We start from the raw sequence: 22751 nt of genomic DNA, 5'->3' as shown, positions 1-22751 counted from the left end.
GAGAATACATGCATAAATACGTAACTGTAACTGAAGTCATAAGGATTTTGAATACTGAGTTTGCTGATAACATGGACTACTGAAAATTGGTATGACTGATAATTGATATGCTATTTGCTGAGTGACTGTGTCTGACAGTCCTGTTTTTTATGGAACTAGTTGAGTTCCGTACTGAGCTAGGTGATGTATTTGATAATCCTAAAATCTGTAGAACTATCTGAGTTCTTTACTGAAGACTGAAACTGAGACTGTGTGAGGTAATCATCTAACCAATATGTCTATTTTCTGAATAGATTTGGGGTCCAACCTGTAACCCCAGTTGGAAGGGTGTCAGTACCGTGCCACGGGTAAAGACACTAAAGAGATACCCTCATCTGGAAGGTTCTCAAATGAGAACGGTGGAACCCTCAACTATCAGGTTAAGCCACCTCATCAATCCTCAACTAGTAGGTTTTGATGTCCCAACCCACGCTGGCTACGTTATTCTGGAATGCAAGGACTACTTCTAAGGATCACACCCTCTGCTGCCAGGTGAGTCTCTATCCTTGGGTTCACTCGGTGCCGAATCTTACTCCCAACTAAATAGACACTGACTGATTTCCTAGTTCATACTAGGCTAGACTGATCTGTTACTGATTGTACTGATTAACTGAACTAAGTTTCATTGACTGACGGAATACTACTGAGTTCTGTTATCTGACTGAGTTTACTGAGGAATGAACTGAATACTGAATGGGACTGGATTGATACTGAGTTTTCCTGAGTTTTGTAACTAAACTAGAGTACTACTGATCGTGACAGGATTGAGACTGTTCTGTAACTGACACTGGCTCTTGGCACACAACTAAATTGTCGGGTAATAAATACCCACAAGACTCTATATCATGAAAATAATAAGACATTACAATTTTTGAATACTTGACAATAGTCAACAACTCAAAATATTATCTTATGAGGCATTTCATCAAACACATACATGGTATAGCTTTAACATGAAAGACATTGTAAACATGTGGGTATAGCATAAGTTCATCATTTAGACCACCAAAAGATCACAAAAGCACCATAGTCTCAATTTAGCATTTTGTCAAATACATGGTAGGCGTAGCTTTATACTTGGGTATGATCAACAATGCTAATACATCATGGCTTCATAATTCAAGTATTTCAATATAAGAGAATCAAATTTCAACTTACATGCTATCATAATATCAAGAAGCACATAAAGATTTCAACTTGGAACCCATTCCACAACATCAACATTATTACATTCAAACCCACAACATCGAAATCACAGTTCATGTTTTTGAAAGAAGTTTATTGAACTCCAAGGGTGGAAGGGACCCTTGGATGAACACTTTACATACCTTGTTGAAGAATTTCTGGAAATTAATATCGGAATATTGAGTTCTTGATTTGAAATTTAAAAACCCTAAAGCTTGTTCTTGAGAGAAATTGAGAAAGAATGAGTTTATTTGCTTCCTAGGGTATTAAATTTTGTGTTTTGGGGGATGAGAGTCGGGGAAAAAACCCAAATATCCCCAAGAACGCGGTCTTTTAATTAGTGAAAAATGGATTATCGACGCGCAGGTCGACACGGCGCGTCGATGGCACCGATACGATATCTAATGCATCGTGCCAAGATCGCGCTAACTTACTGGAATTTGACGCTGCTAGCTGGAGAAAATATTAAACAACGCGATAGGCGACACGGCGTGCCAAGATCGCATTGGTACACTATTTTAGGATTCCAAAAGAGCTTCAAATGAAGTCCAACAAATCCGAAACTTATCCAGGAACACCTATTGACCTTCTTGATCATGAATTAACTAAAATATAGACATTTAAAGGACTTTAAGGTCACGGAATAATATTGCCAACTTTTGAAGGCCTAAAGTAAACTAAGTCTGAATACTTAGTTAGAATTTTCTAAGTCTGGGACCCCTTAACAAACTTAAAGGACTGAATTAAGTTAGGAATTTTGTGGGGTCTTACAATATCTCCCCATTGGGAACATTCATCCTCGAATGAGACTGACTGAACTGAAAGTTCTAGTAGGCTGAATCTAGTTACTAGACATGAACATCTGGGATATGGCTATAGGACTGATATTAGTGATATACTGAATTATCACACTGAACATGCATATCTGATGCATGAGCACATAACTGAGCTAGTTCATGAATACATAATTGGGAGTATTGATAAGCTGAGTATCTTATACTGATCATGCATATCTGATACATGAATACATGACTGAACTGACTCATGAACATATAACTGAATATATAAAGGTAAATGATACCAAGTTTGTAATGGACATTTGAGCATGAAACTCAATAAGCTTAAGAAAAGCCATTACCTTGGGTTGAGTCTAGATTAGTGGAGAAGAGGTGAGGATACTTGGTCCGCATATCTACTTCTGCTTCCCAAGTAGCTCCCTTAATGGACTGATTCCGCCAAAGAACTTTGACTAGAGGGACTTTTTTGTTCCTCAGTCTGCGAGTCTGGTAATCAAGGATTCCGATTGGGATCTCTTCAAAAGAGAGGCTGTTCTGAATATCTGGGCCCTCTGTAGGGACTACGGCTGCTGGATCACCTATGCATTGCTTAAGAAAGGAGACATGGAATACTGGATGGACTAAAGATAAATTTAAGGCAATTCGAGCTCGTAAGCTACTTCGCCAAAGAGACTGAGAATTTTGAAGGGACCGACATATCGAGGACTGAGCTTTCCCTTGTTTACGAATATCTTCACTCCCTTCATGGGAGAGATTTTCAAATACACATAATCGTCAATCTCGAACTCGAGATCCTTTCTGCGTACATCAGCATACGATTTTTGTCGGCTCTGAGCTATCTTGAGCCTCTCTCTGATCAACTAAACTTTTTCTAAGGTATTGAATACCAAGTCAGGACCTACCACTGCAGCCTCACCCACTTCAAACCAACCAATAGAAGATCTACACCTTCTCCCATAAAGAACTTTAAATAGAGCCATCTTAATGCTGGAATGATAGCTGTTGTTGTATGCAAACTCAATCAAAAGGCAAGTGATCATCCCAATTACCTTTAAAATCTATCACATAAGCCCACTACATATTCTCTAAAGTCTGTATGATCCTTTTTGCTTGACTATCTGTCTGAGGGTGAAAAGTTGTACTGAGGTGAACTCGGGTACCAAGACCCTTTTAGAATGTTTCCTGAAATGAAAGGTGAACTGGGTACCTCTATCTGAGATAATTGACAATGGAACACCATGCAATCTGACCAACTCTCTAATGTAGAATTTGGCATAATCCTCAACTGAATAAGAGGTATGGACTGTAAATAAATAAGCTGATTTGGTCATCCTGTCTATAATGACCCAAACTGAATCATGCTGATGACGAGTACGAGGCAAACCCGTATCTAAGCCCATATTCACTTTTCCCCCTTCCAAGTAGCAATACTGAACTCTTGCATAAAACCACTAGGTTTCTGACGGTCAATCTTAACCTGCTGATATGTCGAGAACTTAGCCACAAACTCTATAATATCTCTCTTCATCCCACTCCACCAATAGTTCTCCTACAAGTCACGGTACATTTTTGTAGCCCCTGGATGAATAGAGTAGCTCACATCATGCACTTCTGCAAGAATTCACTGTCTTAAGTCATCAACACCTGGCACACACAAACAACCCTGAAAACGCATAACACCACCTCCCCCTTGGGAGAAAACCTTAACCTTCTAATATCTGATTGATTCTTTCAACTTTACTATACTGGGATCTCTATCCCGATTCTTCTTTACCTCAGAAACTAGAGATGATTCTGAACTACTCTACACCCATATACTACCTTCTGCTGAGTTGACTAAGCGGACACCTAGTCAGGCTTATTGATGTACTTCCTGGGCTAACTTCTTCTTACTATCCTCAACATGAGCAACACTACCCATAGACAGTCTACTGAGAGCATCAACAACTATATTGGCCTTTCCCGAATGATGTAGGACACTTATGTCATAGTCTTTCAATAACTCCAACCACCTTCTCTGATGGAGGTTTAGATTTTTCTGAGAGAACACATACTGGAGGCTCTTATAGTCAGTGAACACATCAATGTGCACCCCATACAAATAGTGCCTCCAAATCTTTAAGGCAAAAACTACAGATGCTAACTCAAGATCATGAGTAGGATAGTTCTTTTCATGAGGCTTAAGTTGTTTGAAGGTAAAGGCTATGACCTTACCATGCTGCATAAGGACATAACCTAAACCTACTCTGGATGCATCACAGTATACCACAAAGCTATCTAAACCATCTGGTAAAGCCAAGACTGGGGTTGAGGTAAGTCGAGTCTTCAACTCCTGAAAATTCTTCTTACAAAAATCTGACCACTGAAATTTGACTTTATTTTGAGTCAATATGGACATAGGGGATGCAATAGATGAAAATCCCTCAACAAACCTGTGGTAAATACCAGCCAAACCCAAGAAACTTTTAATATCTGATGGAGAGATGGGTTTGGGCCAGTTTCTCACTGCCTCGGTCTTTTGGGGATCAACTCTAATGCCATCATCGAAAATAATATAGCCAAGAAATGCTACTGAACTTAGCCAAAATTCACACTTATTGAATTTGGCAAATAACTGATGATTTTTGAGAGTCTGTAATACTATTCTGAAATGGTCTGCATGATTATGTTCACTGTGAAAGTAAATCAGGATGTCATCTATGAAGACTATGATGAACATATCCAAGTAATGCTTGAACATACGGTTCATCAAGTTCATAAATGATTCTGAGCCATTAGTAAGACCAAAGGATATGACTAAAAATTTAAAGTGATCGTACCGAGTTTGGAAAGCTATTTTTGGGATGTCACTTTCTGTGACTCTGAGCTGATGATAGCCTGATCTGAGGTCTATCTTAGAGAAATAACTGGCACCTTGAAGTTGGTCAAACAATTCATCGATTCTGGGGAGTGGATACTTGTTCTTGATTGTAACTTTGTTTAACTGACGGTAATCTATGCATATTCTGAGAGAATCGTCTTTGTTATGCACGAATAAAGCCGGTGCGCCCCACGGGGACACACTGGGTCAAATAAATCTCTTATCTAAGAGATCTTTTAACTGTTCCTTTAATTCTCGGAGTTCTACTGGAGCTATTCTGTATGGCGGGATAGAGATGGGCTGAGTATTTAGGAGAAGATTAATTCCAAAATCAATTTCTCTTTCGGGAGGAACTCTGGGAAGATCTTCGGGAAACACATCTAGGAATTCACATGCTACTGAAACTGATTCAAGAGTAGGGGTTTTAGAACTGGAGTCCTTTACTCGCACAAAGTGATAGACACATCCCTTAGATATTATTTTTCTCACCCGAAGGTAAAAAATAAGTTGACCTTTAAACGCTGAAGTACTACCCTTGCACTCTAGGACGGGTTCATTTGGGAACTGGAACTGTATTATTCTATTTTTGTAGTCGACTGAGGCATAGAAGAAATAAAGCCAATCTATGCCGAGAATGACATCAAAATTAGTCATTTTTAATTAGACTAAATATGCTGAAGTTATTTTCTGAGATACCATAATCGGTCAGTTCCTGTATACCCATTGGGCTATGATGGATTTACCCACTGGGGTAGAGACTGATAAAGGCTCTGCTAGAATTTTGGGACTGACTTCGAAATCAACTGCTATATAAGGAGTAACAAAAGATAAGGAAGCTCCTGGATCTAGCAAAGCATAAACATATAAGTGATAAACTTGTAACGTACCAGTGACCATGTCAGGATAACTTTCTTGATCCTGTCGGGATTGAAGAGCGTAGAATCTATTTAGACGTTGCCCACTGGTGGTAGTGGCGGACCCAGACTTTTCACCAAGTGGATTCAATATATAAAAAATAAATACGTATAAAGAAAAACAAAAAATGACAAAGAAAAGAGGTGCAGTAAATAAAGAAAACAACAAAGTAACACTGTTGGGGCTCGAACACACAATGTAACACTTAAGATATGAACCCACTACCCCTAGGCTAAGCACTTTAGCTGTCTGTAGTGGGTTCAAATATTATATTTACTTTATACATCTGTAAAGACTACTTATACGACCATGTATATACAGTGTTATTTTTTGATGAAGTGGGTTCATATGAACCCACTTGAACCTATGTGGGTCTGCCCCTGACTAGTGGCGCTGAGGCATCCTACTGATTCGGGTAATAGGACTGAGTTGGAAGACGGTTTTGCTGACCTGAGAACCTGACTGGGGATAATCTCTAACTATGTGGCCTGGCTTGCCATATCCAAAATAGACATCACTTCCCACTCTTAAAATATCCTGATGGTTCTTGCTACTAGTCTAACAAAGAGGATTAGTTCGGGCACTGCTGACACTACCCTGAGAATTAGAGACTAGCGCCCTATCTCTATTGCCGTCTCTGAATTTTGGTACTGAAGCACTAGCAGAGGATGGAGCTAGAATGAAGATTATGGGTAGAACTGAGGATGATTCCTACCCTCTGACTTAGGTTGAGCAAAGTTGAAACTACTTTTTCTAGCTCTCTTGTTTTGCTTCTCTCTCTCCTTATTCTTCTACTCTTCTATCTGCTGAGCATAGATTATCAGCCTAGCAAGGTCCATCTAACTAATCAACATTGCGGTCCTACACTTTTTGACCACACTATCATTCACCCCAGACACAAACTTACTCATTCGGGATCTGCTATCTGCCACCACATGAGGAACGTATCTAGCTAATTGAGTAAACTTGAGAGAATACTCTTTCACTATTATATTGCCCTGCTTCAGATTAATAAACTCTAACACCTTAGATTCTCTCAGCTCTAGGGGAAAGAATCTATATAGAAAGCAGTGGCAAACTCCTCCCATTCAATGGGCCCTGCATCTACGACCCTCTCTACTTTCCACTGTTTAAACCAAGTATGAGCCACATCCTACAACTGATATACAGCTAGCTCAGCACTCCCACTAGCAGTCACCCCCATAATATCAGTAACTTTTTATACCTGATCAAGATACTCCTGAGGGTCCTCATCTGACTTAGACCCAGAAAAAGATGGAGGGTTTATTCGGGTGAAATACCAAATCCTGGCAGCAATAGTATTGGCCACTCGGTTGGATGGAATGGCAGCTGGCCATTTATTCTGGGCTACCACAGAATGAGCTAGAGTGGTGAATACTTCTTTGAACTCTGGTTGGGAGACATGTTTGCCCAAAGAATTAGGATTGTTGGGCTGAGGGGCTGGCTGATCTCTGTTCCTCTTCCCTGAGTCCTCTTTGGAGGCATTTTCTGTAACCAAATGAGAAACTAGAATTAGAAAGAGAGTTTAACTGGAGCTCATACTCACTTGCACGACTTGAATATTGAAATAAGGGAACTATTCCTATAACATCTCATAGCTTCCTGTACATAAATGTGGTGCGCTATACACCCATGCACAAGACTCTACTAGATGCATCTTTTCAGACTTTCTAGGACATTGTTGAACCTTAGGCTCTGATACCATGTTTGTAATGCCCCAAGTTTAGTACCCCAGATGCTATATGGTACTCATAATCCTGAAGAACCACAAGCTAATGACTGGTACCTACTGCAATAACTGAGTAATAACACTGTATAATGTAGAATAATGGGCTGAAATACCATAAGGTTCAAAACTATAATACTAATGAAAAGAAAATAATAAAGTCTAATAAAACATTAGAATTTGCAATACTGAATATTGTCTAAACATTTAGTCTGAAAAGCCTCTAAACTGAACTGTCTGAATAAAGAGTTGATAGGACAATCCCCCAATTAACTCCATCTACTAAAATGCTAATCTAATAAGATGATGAAATAAAAGAATATCCTTGGATGGTGAGGACTCACTACTAGTCTACTGCTGTTGGTTGAATGTCTGAACCGCTAAGAATGCTCTAGGGGCCCATACGTCTGAACCTATGGTATAAAACACCATGGCGCAAAAGAAAAGTATGCATCAGTATGCGTGAATATACTGGTACGCAAAGTAAGGTAAGGCTGAATGCAAGGGTTCATATGCATGAACTATAACTGACCGAATAACATGAACATGACTTCATGAGAATACATGCATGGATACATAACTGTAACTGAAGTCATAAAGATTCTGAATACTAAGTTTACTAATAACATAGATTATTGATAATTGGTATAACTGATAATTAATATGCTATTTGCTGAGTGACTGTGTCTGACAGTCCTGTTTCTGATGGAACTAGCTGAGTTTCATACTGAACTGAGTGTATCTGACAGTCTTGGAATTTGTAGAACTATCTAAGTTCTTTGCTGAAGACTGAGACTGAGAATGTTCGAGGTAATCATCTAACCAATATGCCTCTTTTTTGAATATATTTAGGGTCCAACTTGTAACCTCAGTTGGAAGGGTATCGGTACCGTGCCACGGGTAAAGACACTGAAGAGATACCCTCATCTGGAAAGTTCTCAAATAAGAATGGTGGGACCCTTAAATTTCATGTTAAGCCACCTCATCAACCCTCATATAGTAGGTTTTGATGTCTCAACCCACGTTAGCTACGTAGTTCTGGAACGCAAGGACTTTTTCTAAGGATCATACTCTCTGCTGGCAGGTGAGTCCCCATCCTTTGTTTCACTTGGTGCTGAATCCTACTCCCAACTGAATAGACACTGATTGATTTCTTATTTCATATTAGAATGGATTGATTTGTAACTAATTGTACTGATTAACTGAACTGAGCTGAGTTTAATGAGTTTCATTAATTGACGGAATACTACTGAGTTCTGTTATCTGACTAAGTTTACTAAGGACTGAATTGAATACTGAAATGGACTGGATTGATAATGAGTTACTGATTTTTCCTGAGTTCTGTTAGCTGACTGAGTTTACTAAGGACTGAACTGAATACTGAAATGGACAGGATTGATAATGAGTTTACTGAGTTTTCCTGAGTTCTGTAACTAAATTAGAGTACTACTGATTGTGACATGATTGTGACTGTTATATAACTCACACTGGCTCTAGGCACACAGCTAAATTATTGGGTATCAAATATCCTCAGGACTCGATAGCATAAAAATAAGAAGACATGACAATTCTTGAATACTAGACAATAGTCAACAACTCACAATACGATCTTATGAGGTATTTTATCAAACACATACAAGGTATAGCTTTAACATGGAAGACATTATGAACATGTGGGTATAGCATAAGTTCATCATTTAGACCATCAAAGGATCACAAAAGAACCGTAGTCTCAATTTACCATTTTATCAAACACATGGTAGGCGTAGCATTATACTTGGGTATGATCAACAATGCTAATACATCATGACTTCATAATTCAAGGGTTTCAATATAAAAAAAATCAAATTTCAACTTACATGCTATCATAATATCAAGAAGCACATAAAGATTTCAACATGGAACCCATTCCACAACATTAACATGATTACATTCAAACCCAAAATATGGTAATCATAATTCATGTTTTTAAAAGAAGTTTCTTGAACTCCAAAGGTGGAAGGGACCGTTGGATGAACACTTTACATACCTTATTGAAGAATTTATGGAAATTAATGGTGGAATCTTGAGTTCTTGATTTGAAATTTAAAAATCCTAAGGCTTGTTCTTGAGAGAAATTGAGAAAAAATGAGTTTATTTTTTTCCTAGGGTATTAAATTTTGTGTTTTGAGGGATGAGAGTTGGGGGAAAAGACCCAAATTCCCCAAAGAATACGGTTTTTTAATTAGGGAAAACTGGATTGCCGACGCATAGGTCGACACAGCGCCTCGATGGCATCGATGTGATATCCAATGCATCGCGCCAAGATCGCACTGACTCACTGGAATTTGACGCTGGTAGCTGGGATTCCAAAGGAGCTTCAAAAGAAGTTTGAAAAATTCAAAACTTGTCTAGGAACACTTATTGACCTTCCTGATCAAGAATTAACTAAAATATTGACTTTTAAAGGAATTTAAGGTCACAAAATGAGATTGCCAACTTTCAAAGGCCTAAAAATAAACTAAGTCTAAATACTTAGCTAGAATTTTCTAAGCCTGGGACCCCTTAACAAGCTTGAAGGACTGAATTAAGCTAGGAATTTTGCGGGGTCTTACATAGGCTGAGATGCATGGGTTCATATGCATGAACAATACTGACTGAATGATAAGAATATAACTGAATGAGAATACATGAATGAATACGTATACTGTAGCTGAGATCGTGATAACACTGATACTGAGTTTTGAATTAATGATTTACGGTATCCGAGTTCACTGAAATTGTGAAGCCGATAATGAGGTTATGTATCTGACAATCTTGATCCTGTGGAACTATACTGAGTTTTGTACAGAACTGAGTGACTGTATCTGATATTCTTGATCCTATGGAACTATACTGAGTTTCGTACTAAACTGAGTTGTATTCTGAGACTAGAACTAAAACTGAGACTGTGAGAGGTAATAATCTAATTGACATGCCCCTTTCTGTATAGATTGGGGGCTGTTACTCCAGTTAGAAGAGTGTCAGTACCGTGCCACAGATAAAGACAAGCTATGATTTAACCCTCTCTAATAGAAAGCTCTTTTGTCAACCCTTACTGGCAGGAAAACTCGTACAAGATGTATCAACCATTGTCTGGCAGGATGATATCTCAACCTACGCTGGCTATGTAGTTCTGTAATGTAGGGATTGCTACTAAGGGTCAAACCCTCTGCTGGCAGGAATACCCCCATCCCTGGGTTAACTCGGTGCTGAATCCTACTCCTATCTGAATAGACACTGAACTAATTTCCTAGTTCATACTAGGCTTGACTGAACTGTTATTGATTATACTGTCTAACTAAACTGAACTGAGTTCACTGAGTTCCGTTGACTGACGGAATACTACTAAATTTTGTTAACTGGCTGAATTTACTAAGGTCTAAACTGAATACTAAACTGGAGTGGACTGATACTAAGTCTACTGAGTTTTTTCCTGAGTTCTGTAACTGACTGAGAGTACTACTGATCATGACATGACTGATACTATCCTGAGACTGACCACAACTCTAGGTAATTAACTAAATTGTTGGGTGTTATATACACGCAGGACTCGATAGCATAAATTATAAGACATGGCACAATCTTGAAACATGATAATCAACTTCTTGATCATCATTCCTTCATTGAGACATTCTAGCAAACACTTGCATGACATGAACTTGAATACATGCTAACATGATATAATTTCATTATATAATTCTCATGAACAACTCATCAAATACTTGGAAGGCATTGTATATGCACATAGTACTAATCAACATATGAGCATCACAATTTTAAGGCTTTAACATGAATTCACATGATACTACATATGTAATAGTTGTTTTCACATAATTCTTACACTTAATCATGGAATAGAAATCCAATCAACATTATAATCATGATTACACTTGAATCCAAATCATGGAAAGCATGAAACCAAGATACTTGAAATTTAAAAGAGTTTCTTGGACTCCAAGGGTGGAAGGAACCCATGGATGAACACTTGACATACCTTGGTTGCTAAATTCCCGAAGAAAATGGTGGAAATCTTGAGCCTTGGACTTGAAATTTAATGACCTAAGATTCTTTTTCTTGAGCAATTTGAGAGAAAGTAAGTATATTTTGCTCAATGTAGGCTGAATCTCGTGTTTTTTGGCAGAATAAGGGTGGGAAAAAGACCCTAATACCCCCAAGGATGCAACTTTTTAATTACTAAAAACCGGACTATCAATGCATAGATCGATGCAATGGATAACGTGCCATATCAAATCCACATCGGTTCACTGGAAATTTCCACTAGGAGCTAAGGAAAATATTGATCGATGTGATGGCCGCTGCACCGTGCTGAGATCGCATCGATGCACTATTTTGGATACCCAAACGTGGTTCGAAAAATACGAAACTCATCCATGAACACCTAATGACATTCCTAATCATAAATCAATCTAAAGATAGATACTTTAAGGTCATAAGAGTTGTGAAGTAGAGTTTTCAACTTACAAAGGCCAAAATAATAATAAGTCTGAATACTTAGCTAGAATTTTCTAAGTCTGGGACCCCTTTGCAAGTTTAAAAGACTGAGTTGAGCTTAGGAATTTACGGGGTCTTACAATATCTCCCCCTTGGGAATATTCATCCTCGAATGAGACTGATGAAACTGGTAAAACTGATAGACGGGATTTAGACACTGGACATGCACAACTGGAGCATGATTTCATGACTGAAATTTCTGATATACTAAAATATCATACTGAACATGCATATCTGATGCATGCATGTATAGCTGAACATAATCCATGAATGCATGACTGGGATTACTGATAAGCTTAGTTTATATACTAAACATGCATGCCTGATGTATGAGTACATGACTAAACTGATTTGTGAATGCATGACTGAGTATGCAAAGTTAATTGATACCAAGCTGGTAGCTATATCTGAATATGAGATTGATTAAATTCATGAGAAAACTGTTACTTTGGGCTGAGTCTGAATTTATGGAGAAGAGGTAAGGATACTTGGTCCACATGTCTACCTCTACTTCCCAATTAGCTCCCTCAATAGACTGATTTCGCCAAAGAATTTTGACTTGAGGGACTTCTTTATTCCTCAGTCTGCGAATCTGATAATCAAGGATTTTGACTGGGATCTCTTTATAAGAGAGGATGTTCTGAATAGCTATGCCCTCTATAGGGACTACGACTGCTGGGTCACCTATGTATTTCTTTAGCAAGGAAACATGGAACACTGAATGCACTGAATCTAAGTCTGAAGGCAACTCAAGCTCGTAAGCTACCTTTCTGAAACAACTAAGAATTCGGTAAGGAACGACTTATCGGGGACTGAGTTTCCCCTTCTTGCCAAACCTCTTTACTCTTTTTATAAGAGAGATTTTTAAATACACAAAATCACTAATATCGAACTCGAGATCCTTTCTGCATACATCTGCGTATGATTTCTGTCAGCTCTGAGCTATCTTAAGCCTTTCCCTAATTAGCTGAACTTTCTCTAAGTTATCAAATACCAAGTTAGGACCTCCAGTGCGGCCTCACCTATTTAAAACCAACCGATGGTAGATATACACATCTTCCCATAAAGTGCTTCAAACGGAGCCATCTTAATGCAGGAATGATAGCTGTTGTTATATGAAAATTTAATCAAAGGCAAGTGGTCATCCTAACTACCTTTAAATTCTATCACACATGCTCGCAACATATCTTCTAAAGTATAAATTGTCCTTTCTGTTTGACCATCTGTCTGAGGGTGTAAGACTATACTGAGATAAACTTGGTTACCAAGACCCTTTTAGAAAGCCTTCTAGAAATGAGAGGTGAACTGGGCACCTCTATCCAAGATAATGGACAGTGAAACACCATGTAATCTGACCAACTCCCTGACATATAGTTTGCATAATCCTTATTTGAATAAGAGGTATAGACTGGTAGGAAATGAGCTGATTTGGTCATCCTATCTATAGTGACCCAAACTGAATCATACTGGTGATGAGTACGAGGCAAACCCGTCATAAAGTCTATGTTTACTTCTTCCCATTTCCATGTGGGAATACTGAACTTATGCATGGACCCACTTGGTTTTTGGTGCTCGATCTTAACCTGCTAATATGTTGAGCACCTAGCCATAAACTCTACAATATCTCTCATCCCACTCTTCCAATAGATCTTTCAGAAATCACAGTACATCTTAGTCACCCCTAGATGAATAGAGTACTGCGCACCATGCGTCTCTACAAGAATTTGCTGCCTCAAATCATCTACACCTGGCATACATAGCCGATGCTGGCAGCGCAATATACTATCTCCCCTTGGGAGAAAACCTCTATCTTTTGATCTCTGATTGATTCCTTCAACTTGACTAGATTGGGATCCCTATCCTGCTTTTTCTTGACCTCAGAAACTAGGAATAATTCAAAACTACTCTACACCCATACACTACCTTATGATGAATCGACTAAACAAACACCTAGTCGTGCAAGCTGATGAACTTCTTGAGCTAACTTCTTCTTACCATCCTCCACATGAGTATCACTCCCCATAGACATCCTATTAAGAGTATCAGCCTCTACATTGGCTTTACCCGGATGATACAGGACACTTATATTGTAATCCTTCAATAACTCAAACCACCTTCTCTGACAAAGGTTTAAATCTTTCTAAGAGAATACATACTGTGGGCTCTTATGGTTAGTGAACATATCAATGTGCACCCCATACAAATAGTGCCTCCAAATCATTAAGGCAAAAACTACTACTGCTAACTCAAGATCATGAGTAGGATAGTTCTTTTCATGGGGCTTAAGCTATCTAGAGGCGTAGTCTATGACCTTACCTCTCTGTATTAAAATACACCCCAAGTCAACTCTGGAGGCATCACAATATACCACAAACTCATCTAAACCATCTGGTAGGGTCAAAACTGGAGCTGTAGTCAGTTGAGTCTTCAACTCCTAAAAACTCTTTTCACAAGAATCTGACCACTAGAATTTGACTTTCTTCTGAGTCAATATGGACATAGGGAATGCAATAGATGAAAATCCCTCAAAAAACCATCGATAATAGCCATCCAAGCCTAAGAAACTCCTAATATCTGATAGAGAGATGGGTCTAGGCTAGTTTCTCACTACTTTGGTCTTTTAGAGATCAACTCTAATGCCATCACCGGAAATGATATGGCCAAGGAAGGCTACTGAATTTAGACAAAATTCACACTTACTGAACTTGTCAAATAGCTAATGATTTTTGAGAGTTTGTAATACTATTTTGAGATGGTCTGCATGATCATTCTCTCTACGAGAATAGACAAGAATATCATCTATGAAGACTATGATGAACATGTCCAAGTACTGCTTAAACACACAGTTCATCAAGTCCATGAAAGTTGCAGGGGCATTGGTAAGACCAAAGGACATGACTAAGAATTTGAAGTGACCATATCGAGTTTTGAAGGTTGTTTTGGGGATGTCACATTCTCTGACTCTGAGCTGATGATAGCCCGATTTGAGGTCTATCTTGGAGAAGTAACTGGCACCCTGAAGTTGGTCAAACAAGTCCTAAATTTTGGGAAGTGGACACTTGTTCTTGATCGTGACTTTATTTAGCTGATGGTAATCAATACACATTCTAAGAGAACCATCTTTCTTACGTACGAATAAAACTGGTGCACCCCATGGGGACACATTGGGTTTGATAAATCCCTTATCTAGGAGATTCTTTAACTGTTCTATCAATTCTCTTAGTTCTGCTGGAGCCATTCTTTATGGCGGAATAGAAATGGGCTGAGTATCTAGAAGAAGGTCTATTTCGAAGTTGATTTTTTTTTTGGGAGGAACTCCAAAAAGATCTTGGGGAAACACATTTGGGAATTCACATGCTACTGACACTGATTCAAGAGTAGGAGTTTCTAACTAGAGTCTTAGACTCAAACAAGATGGTAGACACATCCCTTAGATATTATTTTTCTCGCCCGGAGGTAAGAAACAAGCTGACCCCTAAGTGCTGAAGTACTACCCCTTCACTCAAGGACGAGTTAATTTGGAAATTGAAACTGGACAATTCTATTTCTGTAGTCGACTGAGGCATAGTAGGAATGAAGCCAATCCATGTCGAGAATGACATCAAAATCTGTCATCTCTAATTTGACTAAGTCTACTAAAGTGACTTTCTGAGATACCATAATCGAACAATTCCTGTATACCCGTCGGGATATGATAGATTTACCCACTAGGGTAGAGACTGAGAAAGACTCTGCTAGTATTTCTAGACTGGCTCCAAAGTCAACAGCTATGTAAGGAGTAACAAAGGACAAAGAAGCTCCTGGGTCTAGAAAAATATAAACATGTAAATGATAAACTTGTAACATACCAGTGACCACATCAGGAACAATATCCTGATCCTATTGGGACTGAAGTGCGTAGAGTCTATTTGGGCGCTGCCCACTAGTGGCACTGGATGTGAACCTTGCTGATTTGGGCGACCAGACTAAGCTGGGGGACGGTATACTGACTTTGAGAACCAACCTGAGGACATTATATGACCCTGTGGCCTGGCTTGCCACATCCAAAACACATATTACCGCTAGCTCTGCAGATACCCTGGTGGTTTCTACCATACTTCTAACAAAAGGGATTTATTCGGGCACTATTAACACTACCCTAGGGTTTAGGGCCTGACACCCTATCTCTGTTGCTGTCTCTAAATTTTAGCACAGGAGCACTGGCTGAGGATGGAGCTAGAAATGAGGGTTTCGAGTAGAACTAAGAACTGATGTTCTCTTTTTTTTTTATTCTTAGCCTCGTCTATCTGCTGAGCATAGACCACGAGCCTGGATATGTCTATCTCTTTAATCAATATTACGGTCCTACACTCCTTGACCACACTATTATATATGCCAAATACAAACTTACTCATCTTGGATCTGCTATCTGCTACTACATGAGGAGCGTATCTGGCTAATTGCGTAAACTTAAGAGAATACTCTTATACCGTCATATTCCCTACTTCAAATTTATAAACTCCAAAACCTTCGCTTCCCTCAACTCTAGCGGGAAGAACCTATCCAGAAAAAGTAACAACAAACTCCTCCCATTCTATGGGCCTTGCATCTGCGATCCTTTCTACCTTTTACTATTTAAACCATGAGTTTGCCTCATCCTGTAACTGATATGCGACCAACTCAGTGCTTCTAATAGCTGTCACTCCCATAATATCTGTAACTTTTTACACCTGATCAAAAAACTCCTGAGGGTCCTCATCTGACTTAGACCCAATAAAAGATGGAGGGTTCATTCGGGTGAAATCCTAAATCCTAGCAGCAACAGTATTGGCTATTAGATTAGCCAGAATAGCAGTTGGGCATTTATTTTGGGCTACCACAGAATGAGCTAGGGTGGTAAAAGCTGCTTTGAACTCCGCGTGGAAGACGTGTTCGTCCAGAGGATCTGGCTGGACAGGCTGGGGTTCTGGATGGTCTTCCATTTCTCTTTCTTTAGTCCTCTTTTAAGGTATATTCTATAAATGGAAGAGAAATTTGGATTAGAAAGAGAGTTTAACTAGAGCTCATGCTCACTTGCATGACATGAATACTGAAAGAAGGGAAACTTTTTCTAAAATACCTAGCAGCCTCCTGTCCATAAGTGTGGCGTACTACACGCCCATACACAATATTCTACTAGATGTGACTTTTAGACTTCCTAGGACTCTGTTGAACCTTAGGCTTTGATACCAATTTTGTAACGCTCCGAGTCTATACCCCGGATGCTACACGGTGCTCATAATCCTGAAGGACCACAAGCTAACCCATGATTGGTACCTAATGTAATAACTAAATAATAATACTATAGTATTCAAAAATTTGGCAAAAAACATCCCATAAGGTTTAATACTGTAATAAAACTGGATACGGTATAACAAATACCAAATCTAATACATCTGTCTGAAAATACTCTAGTCTGAAAAAGCCTCTAAACTTTCTGAAATATGGAGTTGATGGGACAGGTCCCTAACTAACTTTGAACTACTGAAATAAACTGAATTATTGAAATAATCATCATGTCCTTGAACTAAGAGGACTCACCACTAACTCTATCAGCTGAATATTTGAACTGCTAAGTATGATCGGGAGCCCGCACGTATGAACCTATGATATAAAACATCATAGTACAAAAGAAAGGTATGTGTCAGTACTTTAAATATACTGGTATGCTAAGTAAGGTAGGCTGAGATACATAGGTTCATTTACATAAACAATACTGACTGAATGACATGAATATAACTGAATGGAAATACATGCATGAATACATATACTGTAATTGAGATCGTGATAACAATGGATACCAAGTTTTGAATTACTGATATCTGAGTTTACTGATATAGTGAAGTTGAAAACTGTGGGTCTGTATCCGACAATCATAATTCTGTGGAACTATACTGAGTTCCGTACTGAACTAAGTTCTATTCTAAGACTGGAACTGAAACTGATACTATGGGAGGTAATCATCTAACCGATATGCCCCTTTCTGAATAGATTGTGGTCCAACCTGTAACCCCAGTTGGAAGGGTGTTAGTACCGTGCCACGGGTAGATAAGCTGTGAGTTAACCCTCTCTGATAAAAAGCTCTTTCGTCAACCCTCGTTGAAAACTCATACGAGATGTATCAACCCTTGTCTGGTAGGAAGATATCTCAACCTATGCTGGCTACGTAGTTTTGTAATGCAGGGATTGCTACTAAGGGTCAAACCCTCTGCTGGCAAGAATTCCCCCATCCCTGGGTTAACTTGGTGTTGAATCCTACTCATATCTGAATAGACACTGAACTTATTTCCTAGTTCATAATAGGCTTGACTGAACTGTTACTGATTATACCGTCTAACTGAACTGAATTGAGTTCACTGAGTTCCGTTAACTAATGAAATACTACTGAATTTTGTTAACTGGCCGAATTTACTGAGGTCTAAACTGAATACTAAACTAGAGTGGACTGATATTGAGTCTACTGAGTTTTTTTCTGAGTTCTGTAACTGACTGAAAGTACTACTAATCATGACATGACTGATACTATCCTGAGACTGACCATATCTCTAGGTAATCAGCTAAATTTTCGGGTATTATATACCCCCAGGACTCAATAGCATAAATTATAAGACATGGCATAATCTTGAAATATGATAAACAACTACTTGATCATCATTCCTTCATTGTCATATTCTAGCAAACACTTGCATGACAAAAACTTGAATACATGCTAACATGATATAATTTCATTATATCATTCTCATGAACAACTCATCAAACAGTTGAAAGGCATTGTATATGCACATAGTATTAATCAAAACATGAGCATAACAATTTCAAGGCTTTAACATGAATTCATATAATACAACATACGTAATGGTTTTTTTCACATAATTCTTGCTCTTAATCATGGAATAGAAATCCAATCAACATTATAATCATGAATACACTTGAATCTAAATCATGGAAAACATGAAATCAAGCTACTTGAAATTTAAAAGAGTTTCTTGGACTCCAAGGGTGGAAGGAACCCTTGGATGAACACTTGACATACCTTGGTTGCTAAATTCCTAAAGAAAATGGTGGAAATCTTGAGCCTTGACCTTGAAATTAAATTACCTAGGATTTTTGTTCTTGAGCAATTTGAGAGAAAGTAAGTATATTTTTTTCAATGTAGGCTGAATCTCATGTTTTAGGTTGAATAAGGGTGGGAAAAAGACCCTAATACCCCTGAGGATGCGACTTTTAATTACTGAAAATTAAACTGTCGATGCGCAGACCGATGCGCCGCGTCATTGGCATCAATGCGATGGCTAATGCGCTATGTCGGTTCACTGAAAATTACCACTGAAAGCCAAGAAAAATATTACTCTACGCGATGGCGGCCGCGCCGCACCGAGATCGCATCGATGAACTATTTTGGATTTCTAAACGTGATTCAAACGAGGTACAAAAAATATGAAACTCATTTGAGAACACCTACTAACATTCCTGATCATGAATCAATCTAAAGATCGATACTTTAACGTCATAAGAGTCGTGAAATAGAGTTGTCAACTTACGAAGGCCAAAATAATAAGTCTGAATACTTAACTAGAATTTTCTAAGTCTTGGACCCCTTAGCAAGCTTAAAAGACTGAGTTGAGCTTAGAATTTTGTGGGGTCTTACATATAGTATCGTGAAGTATTCAACTAACAAAACTAAACTTTAGTACATAATATCTTAAAGTTTTGAAACTGAACTTTAAAATTTCAAGAAAGACCAAGATTCGTCATTAGCCCATCTTTTTTTAAGTTGTGCCTAAACATTAAATAATATCCAAGCTTTTAATTTATAAAACTTAAAATATTTTAGGAAAAATTTCATGACAACACAACTTAAGATACCAAAATTACTAAAAATTCCTTCGATTTTAAAAAATTATAGAAATCCCTCTTTTTACCTTTTTAAACAAAAGTTAAATATACATCCTAACCCCCTCCCCATCATTTTTTTGGATACAAATTACAAGATTGAAGGGGCGGTTACTTCCTCCATTTTTGCCGCTTATCAAGGTGCAGTTTTCTTGCCATTTTTATCGAAATTTCTTCAGATTTTAAAAAGAGTTATTTCTCTCCAATTTCTTCTTCACTATCATCTTATCAACTTCAATAAATTAATTCAAATCTTAAATTAATTTGCATCATAAATTTTTCTAAGTTTTTTTCGTTAACATTGTTGAATAAAGGCTTAGATTTACAACCTTTATCGCTTTAATTAAATGGATCTCAATACAGGACCATCTTTTTGTATTAAAATCTCTTAGTTATATAACTTTAAAGAAAATTAAGATATTGTTAATTTTGTGTCGGTGTATTTGATAAAAACTTTGATGATTTTCATGAAAATAGGTCCAAACATCAAAACGATCCGGCTATTATGAAGAAATTGTGTGATAAAATGACAAACAAGGCTAAGAAAAAAGAAGTGGATATTTCTAATAATTGAGGATCTACCAGTTTCGGAGAAGTAGTTCGTCAAAAAAAGAAGACGAATTATTGAAGTTACAAGTAGAGACATATTGTCAAAGGTATTGCATGTGTTCTATCAGGCCTAGATACCTGTTGATATTAATCTGATATTTTTTATTTTTTTGTGTATCTCTGTCTCTATAAATGCTAAATTATATTTATCTCTTAATTCTAGTTCTGTGTTTGTCAGCTAATATTTTGGAGAGAAATGCTATTTTTGTAAGAGATGCTTTTTTTGTTGACTATATAGTATATATCTCATATAAGTTGTTAAAAAAGTGTTTTGATAAGTAGAAACTAGTATCTTTCCTAAGATTATGTATTTTACACAAGAGTTATAGTGTAGTAGTTCTTTGTATGTATCTTTTAGTTATAGTTCATTGTATGTCAGCTATTTATGAGAGATACATATTATAAATGTTAAAGATACATGTTTTGTTGTTCGATATATTATGTATCTAGTATGAGTTGTTAAAAATATAATTGTTCATTAGAAACTTTTATCTTTTATTAAGATTTATGTATTTCTTGCAATAGTTATAGAGTAGTATTATGAATTTTTTTATTGAATTATGTATATAATTCAAAATTAACTATTTTTAACCTATGATTTTTTTTTCAAAAAATGAGTTATGTTATAAAGGATATTCCACCACATCCTTTGAGATTTGGAATCTCTAGTAATTTAAACTTTAAAGATGAGATAAAAGAGGTTGTCGGTCAAGAAGTAATTGACTTATTCGATGACACAATTTTTTAGTGTTATTTTAACATCCCACTATCCAACTACATTAGAAAAATTACAAAGTACTACTTATGCTTGAGATTGAGTAAAAATATCAAGATGAGATGCATGTATTCATTAAAGGCAACATTCTAAGATTTTTCATCTTGAATTTGCCTTGATCACTGATTTGAAATGTATCGATAATGTCGAAGATTTCCTAGATAACGATTCATCTCCAAACAGGCTGATATAAAGGTATTTTTCCCAATCAATAGATGGTGTTGATGAAAAAACATTGGTAGAACGTTTTCTCGAAGAAAATTTTGACAGTAGAGAAGATGATCTCTAGATGGAAATTTTATACTTCATCCACACATTCCTTTTTTCACTATTAAAAGTTGTTCCTATTTCATTCTCCGATTTTAAGATAGTTGAAGATCACATGTATGAACTATTTCCTTGGGGTAAAGTTGCTTTCTCTAAGTTAATGACGTCACTTAGATAAGAGTTTTTTTTTTGAAAAATAGTTGTATAGGTTGGGTAGAATGCCTCATGTGCTTAATGTGTGGATGTTCGAAATCTACTCCAAAGTTGAAAAAATCATTGTTGTCCAGCAAGGTAATCACATACCTCAAATTTTAAATTGAAAGATTGTGGTAGTCCGGCCACAATACAATTAATTTATGTCCGAAATGTTTAGTAAGGTACGATAGTGACTGTATGTATTTTATACATTGCGATGAATTATATTAGTTTTAATCCTTTTCTTTTTTGTGGTTAAAATTTTATTGCGTAGTATTCATATTCAAACCTCGTTCCTACTGTGAAGGAGTTGGAAACGCTTGATTTGTTGCTAGTGAGTATTGTGTCGTATGATCCTGCTTCATCTTCGATGCAATCCTCATCAACTGGTATTCCAATCCAAATAAATTATAAAGTTAATGAACCATCAGTCTCCACAGAACAAGATAGTTTTGATGATTTCAATACTACGCCTTTGGAGCATTTGATGAAGAAGGCGATTCATGTATCTGACATAATTTCTGCACCTCCATCGAAGAAGATAAAAACTGCTGTGGTAGGAAAATCCACAAACAGTAAAGAACATTCTCAGAGTCATGTAGAGAAAGAGAAACAATCTTTAGGTACTTTAAAATCTCCATCTTTGCAATTTTTCATCTTGAAAAAGATGCTCCACCGCGCGATTTCAACGTTAAGCAAACATCACCGCATCCCTCGAAAAAATAACATAAGACAAAAGATGTTGATGAATCTACTAGCACAACTAGTAAGGAGCACTTCGTTAAAGCGGACTTAAATTCATTAAAGTTGGAGATAAATTCATATGTAAAGACATACGTAAGCGCCTCTTTAATTAAGTCATACCAGTTTATTATTTTTATGCAACTTCACTAATCATCTATACTTGTTTATTAGCTG

This window comes from Capsicum annuum, chromosome 2 (assembly GCF_002878395.1).
Source record: "Capsicum annuum cultivar UCD-10X-F1 chromosome 2, UCD10Xv1.1, whole genome shotgun sequence".
Classification (NCBI taxonomy): Eukaryota; Viridiplantae; Streptophyta; class Magnoliopsida; order Solanales; family Solanaceae; genus Capsicum; species Capsicum annuum.
The sequence above is the reverse complement of the archived record's forward strand: the minus strand, read 5'-3'. Positions refer to the sequence as shown.